Source organism: Notamacropus eugenii, chromosome 6, assembly GCF_028372415.1.
Source record: "Notamacropus eugenii isolate mMacEug1 chromosome 6, mMacEug1.pri_v2, whole genome shotgun sequence".
Classification (NCBI taxonomy): Eukaryota; Metazoa; Chordata; class Mammalia; order Diprotodontia; family Macropodidae; genus Notamacropus; species Notamacropus eugenii.
This window is the reverse complement of record NC_092877.1, coordinates 99431166-99441432: the sequence shown is the minus strand read 5'-3', so window position 1 is coordinate 99441432 and position 10267 is coordinate 99431166.

The window sequence follows — 10267 nt, the reverse complement described above, 5'->3', positions numbered from 1 at the left end:
AATGGTGTGTAATAAAGCTATGAAGGTAAATAAGCTGGACTTACAGCAAAGATGAATACTTGAAGAAATATATGTTGTCTGACTCCTCCATACTTGTCTATTAAAAAGCTGCACATTTTCCCAAAAACAAATAATGACAGAAAAATCCAATGAGAAACAATGGTAAGTGATTTGATCCATACCAGAACAGCATCAAAAGTCAGGTAGCTACCCATGGGCAATAAGAAAAGTTGCCACCATCAAAACTAGTGCCAGAGAAGACAAACAAGCCTGTGGCTTTCTAGACAGACTAGAGAAGGTCTAGAGATTCATGTCTTCTATGAGACATTGAATCCAGAGGAAACTCACAGTGGGACCCTGGGAAACCCTAAGGCTCAGAAACAACTAGAAAAGAATTTAAAATTCATTGCAGTATTTGGAAATCATTATTTTAAAAAATCCTGAAAAATATAATTCAATAGATACAAAAATGAAAACTGCCCAAATCTACTAGAACTATAGGACCTAGTAGAGGTAAAAAGTACCTGCCAATCGTCTTTTAAAAATTCTCAAAGCAAAAATCCCCAAGAATTCAACAGCCAATAACAAAACAATTCCACAACAAAATTCCATAGCTACAGAATAGGCAAATCTATTAAAAAGGCATTTCAAATACCAGGGAATCAGAGTCGGGATCAAACAAGACTGAATACCTCCTACTTAAATGAGAGAAAATTTTGGAATAGGGTATTATAAGATGCTAGAATTTTAAAATGCAAAAGATATAGTTCTACAATTAAGAAAAACATATTGCAAAGCTAAATATAATGAATACTGGGTTGGTAGGAGCAATTTTTAATAAAATAGAGGACTTTTGTCCAATGTAAAGAACAAAACTAAGTGAGAACTTTGGAGAGTGAATATACAACTCAAAAGAAAATCCTAAAAAAGCAAACTTATTTGAGCAATCAGAACAACTTCTATGATAATGAAGCCCTAATATTGTAAAGTGGGAGCAGAAATATATGAATGTGAACTGCTGTGGACCTGCAGGTGAGGAAAGGGCCTCAGACTCTTTCTCAACTGGAGCCAGTATGAAGCTGATCATACCTGTCCTTGGTGGTGTTTCTCTCTCTATTCTTTCCTGATTTTAGGTAAGGGAGACTGGGTTAGCAATGACCTTGCAAGGTTAGAAGGAAGGATACATACAGGTTGACTGCTCCTCTCAGGGTTTCAGCATATGTCAAAGGTGTTGGGATCTCATTTAATCAATTATTAATCCTCTACTATCAATTAACCAAGCATCATTTCTTAGCCTTTACAAAAACATATTCACTGGGATATGCAACTAAGTAGTGCAATAGATACAGTACTGTGTGTGCCTGGAGTCAGGAAGACACCAGCTTTGTGAATTCAAACCTGATCTCAGAGACTTATTAGCTGTGTGAACCTGGGTAAGTCACTTAAAGTTGCCTTAGTTTCTTCATCTGTAAAGTAAGCTGGAAAAGCAAATGACAACCACTACACTATTTTTGGAAAGAAAACCCCAAATAGGATCACAAAATGTTAGATATGACTGAAATGACTGAGCAACAAAAATTATTGGAATAGTACAACAATGAATAAAATCTGCTACGCACATCCACCACCAGCAGCAGGTTCATTTTCTCTCTACCATCACTAAATACAAATAGAGAGTAAGGTTATATTTATTCATTTATTTTGTTTTTGGTGTGTCAGTCAGTCAACAAGCATTTATTAAGTCCTTGCTATGTGTGCCAGACACTGTGCTAAGTACTTGGGGATACAGATAGAAACAGAAATACATCCCTTGCCCTCAAAGACCTTACATTCTTTTTTTTTTTTTCATTTTTAACCAAGTTCAAATCACATAGGCAACTCCAACTTTTGGTCAGCTGATACTTCTTTTAAAGCATTTGCAATATAGACCATAAATGAATTTTTTTTTTAACATTAACCAACTGAGACACAGATAATAACTATGTATGCTACCTTCACAAGCCCTTGACCTAATTGTCTCCACACTGTTACTAAGAATTAAAGGACCCTAACTTACTGTTGTTGGTCTAAAGTCCTAAGCCTTAATTTTAGACTTAACCTCGGATGTTCCCCTACCAACAATGTATAATTTAATAGGTCTGGTATTAAGCTTACAAACCTTTTGAGTATAGGAAATTGCCGCTGAGAATTGGGACATTGCAGGGAAAAAATGTCTCCCCAAGTTCATGTCAATTCCAGGCAGGAGTAGATTGTCAACTTCTATTCAGTCAGGCTTAAAGCCTGCCAGGTGTCAGTGGGGAAACTGAGTCAGGAGAATTCTACTTTATCCCAGGCTGAACAGCCACTCTCCCACGTTTCCCATGAGATCACCTTTTTCAGTTCATACCAGCATCTCACAGGCTTACTTGCAGCATGGATTGGAGGCACAGACTGCCTTTCTATCTATACCTGGAGTCAGACGCAGAAGAATAGTTAGTTAATAGTCCCATAGCGTTTCTTAAAATAGCAAGTTCCAATAACCAGGTTTCAGATATGACTATAATTTCACATTGGCTAGGGAACATCGTTTGAGACAAGTCTTAGGTGGCTTACATGCCTTTCTATACATGTTCTAGTTCCTGATTAAATAACAATCATAAAATCAAATTTACCTTTAAAACCTTAAGTTTTCCATCAACACCAAATTTTACCAGGAAAACATAGGAAACGTAGACTAAAATTCTTTCCCCCAAACTAAAGATGTCTCTGATTTAGTGTCAGTAATTAATTCAGTCAATTGTTTTAATCCTAATTGCTTTTACATCACTTTGTAACACTTCCAATTTTTCTTCCCATCTCTTCCCTCCCCCCACCCCCTAATACCTTGCATTCTGATTACCCCTTCCCTCAATGTACCCTCCCTTCTATCATACCCCACCCTTTCCTTATGACCATCTTCTCTCTTTTCTTGTAGGGCAAGATAAATTTCTGTACTCAATTACCTGTGCTTCGTATTTCCTGGTTAAATGCAATAATAATTCTCAACATTCATTTCTAATACTTTGAATTCCAACTTCTCTCACTCCCTACTCATCTCCACTGAGAAGGCAAGCAATTCAGACTAAATATGTGTCATTTTGCAAAGGACTTCCATAATAATCATGTTGTGTAATACTAACTGTTTTGCCCTTTATCCTACTCTATCTCCCCTTATTTTTTTATTCCCTCATTTTCCCTTGTCCCTTCCCAAAAGTGTTTATTTCTAGTTACTCCCTTCTCCCATTTGCCCTGCCTTCTATCATTCCTCTCACCCTACTTGTTGCCTCCTCCCCTACTTTCCTGTAGTGTAAGCTAGATTTTCATACCAAATTTAGTGAGCATGTTATTTCTTCCTTAAGCCATATGTGAAGAGAGTAGCTTCCTTTTTCCCCTCTTCCCTTCTCCCTTTTCTCCTCCATTGAACAAGATCTTTCTTATCTCTTTTATGAGTTATAGCCTACCCCCATCCCATTTCTCCCTTTGTCCTTCCTGTATTTTCCTTCTTCACCCCTTAATTTTTATTTTATTTTATTTTATTTATTTTTTTTGTGGACATCATCTCTTCTGATTCAGCACAGCCTGTACTCTCTGTCTATATTTGTGTGTGTGTGTGAGTGTGTGTGTGTGTGTGTGTATAAGTACAATCCCTCCACTTACCCAAATACTGAGAAAAGTCTTAAGAGTTACAAATATTTTCTTTCCATGTAGGAATGTAAACAGTTCAGTTTTACAAAGTCTTCTATGTTTTCTCTTTCTTGTTCACCTTTTCATGCTTCTCTTGATTCTTGTATTTGAAAGTCAAATTTTTCTCTTCAATTATCATCTTTTCATCATGAGTGCTTGAAAATACTCTATATCACTGAATGACCATTTATTCCCTTGAAGTATTATACTCAGTTTTCCTGGGTGGATGATTCTTGATTTTAATCCCAGTTCCTTTGACTTCTGGAATATCCTACTCCAAGCCTTTCAGTCCCTTAATGTTGAAGCTGTCAGATCCTGTGTTATCCTGATCGTATTTCCACGATACTCAAATTGTTTCTTTCTGTTTGCTTGCAGTATTTTCTCCTTGACCTAGGAACTCTGAAATTTGGCCACAATATTCCTAGGAGTTTCTTTCTTTGGGTCTCTTCAGGAGGTGATCAGTGGAATCTTTCAATATTTATTTTGCATCTGGTTCTAGAATATCAGGACAGTTGTCCTTGATAATTTTGTGGAAGATAATATCCAGGATCTTTTTTTATCATAGCTTTCAGGAAGTCCCATGATTTTTAAATTTTCCCTCCTGGATTGATTTTCCAGGTCACTTGTTTTTCCAAGGAGATATTTCACATTATCTTCTATTTTTTCAAACTTTTGGTTTTGTTTTTTAACTGCTTGGTTTATCTCATAGTCGTTCAGTTCCCTGAACTCAATTCTCTCTTTGAAAGTACCATTTTGTTCAGTGAGCTTTTGGATCTTCTCCTCCATTTGACTAATTCTGCTTTTTGAAGTCTCCTTTTCCTCATTGGCTTTTTGGACCTCTTTTTCCAATTGAATTGACCTCTTTTTAAGGTGTTATTTTCCTCAGCATTTTTTGGTTCTGCTTTTGCAAGCTGCTAAGTCGATTTTCAAACTCTTTATATTGCCTGAGTCCAGTTTATGTTCCCTTTGGAGGCCCTGGAGGCAGGGGTCTTGACTTCCTATGAAAGTATGTCTTGTTCTTTCTCATCTGAAAGGATAGAAAGAATCACCTGTTCACCAAGAAAGTAACCTTATATGGTCTTATTTTTTTTTCCCATTTTGGGGGCATTTTCCCAGCCAGTTACTTGACTTCTGAATCCTTTGTCAAGAGGATGGTCCTATTGCCCCTCGTCTCCCCAGTATCATGTTCAAGGCTGAGATTTGACTCAGTTGCTCGATTCCCCTGAGGCTTTGGGTGGGGGCAGTGTCATCCCTCAGGACTGGGGTTTAGATCAGCTGCCCCCTTCCACCAGAAGCTTTAAGCTGAGCTGCTTAGACAATGGACCCAGGTTGTTTCCCAGCCACACTAGCTGCCTGCAGTCTGCTGCTGCTGCCTCTGCTGTGGCCTAGGGCTATTGCTGGAAGGACCCCATTCCCCTCTTGCCCAGCTGGGAAAGCCCTCCCACATTGACCTTTTGAGCTTTCTTTGTTGCTTTTGGGTTGATGTATCTGGGACCTTCCCTGCTGGGAATCCTGTCCTGAAAGTCTGTTCAGGTCCTCTTCCTCCTAGTGCTGCACAGCCAGGGCTATACTCCACTTTGCTCAAAGTTCTATGAGATACACCTTTCCTGTCGGCCTTCCAGGTTTCCTTTGACTGGAAACCTCTTTTGCTCTGTTGTTCTGGGGCTTCTGCTGCTCTAGAATTTGTTGGGAGTCATTTTTTACAGGTATTTTGTGGGCTGTTGGGGAAGCGCTAGAGTATATGCATCTTTCTACTCCATCATCTTGGCTCTCAGTAGGCTTATATTCAAAATGCTTGCTGTAAAGTATTTCCTGAAAGTATGAAGCATACCATTCCATAAGTACTTTTGCAGTCCAGGTGAAAGTGAGATCACGAGTAGAGAATACATGTGGGAAAAGCATAACTCATAGGTACTGGTTAGACAGAATTCCCTTTTTCCCTTCATGTAAAACTTAATTATGCCCTAGTTGGGTGTTCCTACTGGCCCTGCACACAGTCCCAAAATTGCTTTTCCTCATTGTTTCTAGTCTGTTTTCAATGTCTCTCAGCTCTCAGTGCAGTAACCACTGTTTCTGAGGGATGCCATTCAATTCAAAAATGGAAAATTCAACCTTCTATCCTTTAAAAACTTGTTAAGGTCTTCCTCTACTCCAGGGGTAGTGAACCTGGGTCCTCACATCCACATGTGGAATTCTAGATTTGTGGAGGAGGCCTTTTGACTGAGCCCAAATCTCACAGAACATATACCCTTAATAAAAAAAGATTTGTTCTGTGAGGTTTGGATTCAATCAAAGGGCCATACATGAGGACCTAGAGGGCCATATGTGGCCTGGAGGCTGAAGGTTTCCCACCCTTGCTCTAGTCAAAAAACTAAGTATAGAGATTTCTGCTCTCCACCCAGAACCTCTTTTTCAGCAATTTCCTTAGTGGAGCTGGAAGGCCTGTTACTGAATATTAGATTTTGAATTGGCTTTCAGCCTTATATGAACTCCAAAAGGCATGACTTACTTTCTTGAACTTATCCAGTACACTTCTATATGGCATTATCTTATTTACTCTGAAGATTTAAAACATTTCAATCCTCTTACATTTGTTTTTGTTTTTTTTACCTCTGTCTGATAAGGATATGTGACTATAGAACATATTATTAATTATATTAATTGTGTATGTAAAATGAGGGACATCCATCTTGCACATACAATGTTATTTGAACTTTACAAAAACTCTGTGGTTAGATTCAGAATTTGATAAATAGCTGCACCCAAAGATTAGGCAACAATATTTTCAAATCATATTAGAAGGAAGTTTACAATAGATTTATGTTTGGTTCTATGTTTAAAATTTATATCAATACCTTTGAAGAATTCAAATATCATGGGTATATTATCCAAGTTGTAGGTAATAAAAAGTTGGAAAGGGATATCTGTTCCCTTGAAAACTACATCAAGTGTTAACTATGACATGAGTCTTTTAAAAAACATTCCCCCAATTGGGAATGTCTTCCCAATTATTTTGTATCTATTTTATATGTATTTCACTTATTTATAGGTTTACATCTAAGCTTTTTGAAAGCAAAGACTATATCATTTTTATCTTTTTTTATTTTCAGTGACTAGCACAGTGTCTAGAACATAGTATGTGTTTAGTGAATGTTTGTGGATTAATTATAAAATGATTTATCCAATAGCATATCTGGTATTCTGGAACAAAGAACACTTAAGGTAGAATATAAGATAAGATTTAATGTGTTTCAATGTAAAATCCTAAATTGGTGTAAAGAATTCAGCTTTGCAAGTACCAACTGGGGTAGTTATGGCTTGGCAGTAGTTCATCTGTAAAAGATTCAGGACTTTTAGGACAATGCAGGATCTAAATGAAGTCAATAGCTTGGTATGGGAACTCCTTAAAATGATATTAAACTGTGTTTAATCAGAGTGAAATGGTATCAAGTATTAGGAAAATAATAGTTTTCCCGAATTTGGACATGATTACATAATATCATAGGATTTATGTACACTGTAGACTCTACATTTCAGGAAGGATATTGATCATCTGGAGAATATCCAGAGGAAAAATGAGACAGAAACAATGCACTAATATATATCTTAGGATACAGAAGTTTAATGGCATCTTAACTTTGTCTATGAATCAATTAAGTGGACACATGCACGCACACACACACACACACACACACACACACACACACATGCACACATACACACTCACACTCACATTTCTACCCCAACCACTACCACCACCAATTCTTGGGCATGTATTCAAAGTAGTTGCTAGAAAATCTCATTTTCCCTCAGCTGTATAAAAATATTAATGAAAGCTCAATAAAACTGAACTGCCAAAATCCAAATAGTTCTAATCTTTGGATTTCAGGATAGAAACCAAAAAAAAAAAGTTGGAGAAATTTGTCTCCCAATACTTTGGCCAGCATGTTGTCATGGACAGAGCAGTGTAGTAAGAATCAGATCACGTTTGTTAAAATGCCAGCCCACTGTCATGCATGACACCTGAGGGACTTTGGTCAAGTCTCTTTCCCTCTTGGAGCCTCAGGCTTCTCTTTCTTGAAATGTGGATCACCATGTACCTAATTCATTGGGTGCTTGTAAAGAAAGCACTTTTCCAGCTAAAAAGGATTTTGAAACTATATTATAAGCAAGACACTTATTTTCAGGCAATCCAACAAAATGTTCTATCCTACCAAAGCAAGTTCTAAAAGAAATTTTAATGTATGTGTTCTTTGGAACTTAACCTTTCCAATATTTAAAACAAGTCAATAAAAACATAAGACAAGAGCCAACAAAAATAATATGCTAAGGCATATCAGCCTAAATTTCTTAAATACTGCTTATAGGTTTACATAAAACATAAATGGAAAAAGGGCAGCCTTTATTAAAGAATATGGTGCTTGTAAATTTGTAAATCTCCTAATCAAAAAAATAATACTTTTAAATTAAAAATTCACATAGACATGAGGTCAATTTAGGCTGTGATTGATTAGTACACATCAATTATAAAGGTGTCCGATTGTTGGTAAATTTTACAAGAAGACATATGAAATGACACAAAGTGAATTAAACCAATCCAGGAAAATAATACACATAGTGAATACAACAATGTAAACACAAAGACCAATAAATTAAATTAAACTGAATGCTATGAAATTACAGTAACAAAATTTTACCCTTGAAGAATGTGTGTGTATGTGTGTGAGAGAGAGAGAGAGAGAGAGACAGAGAGACAGAGACAGAGAGAGAGAGAGAGACAGAGACAGAGACAGAGACAGAGAGACAGACAGACAGAGACAGAGACAGAGAGAGAGAGAGAGAATTTATCTGTGGTTGTGAAACTGTGTATATGATGTCTAACTTCAGATTGGGACTTAATTTTGAGGATCTCTTTATCCTTCTTTTTCATTTGCTATTATAAATAGTAAATCTCTCAGAAGGACAAAGACATGTTAAGAAATAGAGATGATGTAAACTTATTGTGAAGTTTCATTCTTTGTATTTATATTTCTAGTTCCTAACACAGCAGTGACATTCAATAGGTGATAAATATTTGTGGATTGAAAGTTATCAGTAAACACTTAACTAGGAAAGGAAAATTACTATATATGACAATACAGTTCATATGTAATATTTCTTTATTTAATATTTGTGTTTGATTTATAGATCTCTAATAATTTGTTTTAAAAGAAATGTACATTGATTTATATGTGTGTGTGTATATTTCTAGCATGTCAACTTTTGTGATTTGTTGGTGTGGAAAGCTTTCATATATACATATATATGTATGTATGTATGTGTATGTGTATATATATATATATCCACATGCACACAGATATACACACAGACACATGTACAGACATATATGTAGGTATATGTGTGTACATATATGTGTATGTGTCTTATGTATGTAGGTATGCTGTCCTTTATTCTCGAAGAGGACCAAAATGACATCACCATGATAAAGTGAAATTTCAGTGTGCACAACTGTGGCTGATCAGACCAATATGAGCTCAGAATCTCTACCACAGATTGGTCACAGATAGTCCATGTGAATATTTGGGGTGATTACTCCAGATTTGCATATCCTACATTTCCTTTGTGCTATCTCAATTCTACTTTGCTCATAAATTATAGCACCTCTTCTGATGTGGGAAATCCTGCTACTAGTGCTGAGCAATCTTGCTGCCATGCTGAGCAATCCTGTGCCAGTGTCTCCCATGTTGCAAAATTAAATCCAAAGTACTAGAGAGAGACCTTGAGAGTGTCCTTGTATCACTTCTTCTAACCACCATGAGATCACCTGCCCCATGCAAGTTCTCCATAATTTTTTTTTTTTGACAAGTGTACATTTTGCACTCGAACAACATGGCCAGCTCATCAGAGCTGCCCTCCCTGAAGCATACTTTGAATGCTTGGCAGTTTAGTTCTAGCAAGGACCTCAGTGTCTAGTACCTTACCCTGTCAGGTGATTTTCAGAACCATCTTAAGACAGTTTAAATGGAAGCAATTTAATTTCCTGGCATGGCACTGGAAGACATTTATTAATATTAATTTATATAAAAAAATAATTTGGCAGGACTCCATTAATTTTTCCAAATAGTCTAAATTCACTTGGAAATCCATCTGGCTCTGGAGATTTTTTCATAGAGAGTTCATTGATGGTTTATTCAATATATTTTTCTGAGATGGGGATATTTAATTATTTTACTTCCTTTTACATTTAGCTGAGCAGTTTATATTTTTGTAAATATCCATTCATTTCATTAAGATGGTCAAATTTATGAGCATACAGTTGAGAAAAATAGTTTCTAATTACCGTTTTAAATTCCTCCTCATTGGAGATGAATTCACTGTCATATTTATGATCCTTCTACTGATGACTATTATTAGGTCTGCTTTAGGGACAAGGTAAGCAATTATACCTATACTTTCCCTGGTGGAGAGAGGCTCCACTGAAGAACTTACTCTGCTACTGCAAACTTGATACCATTTTGTGACTTAGTATTTGGCCTAGAGAACTGAAAAGTTATAAATTGAAGAG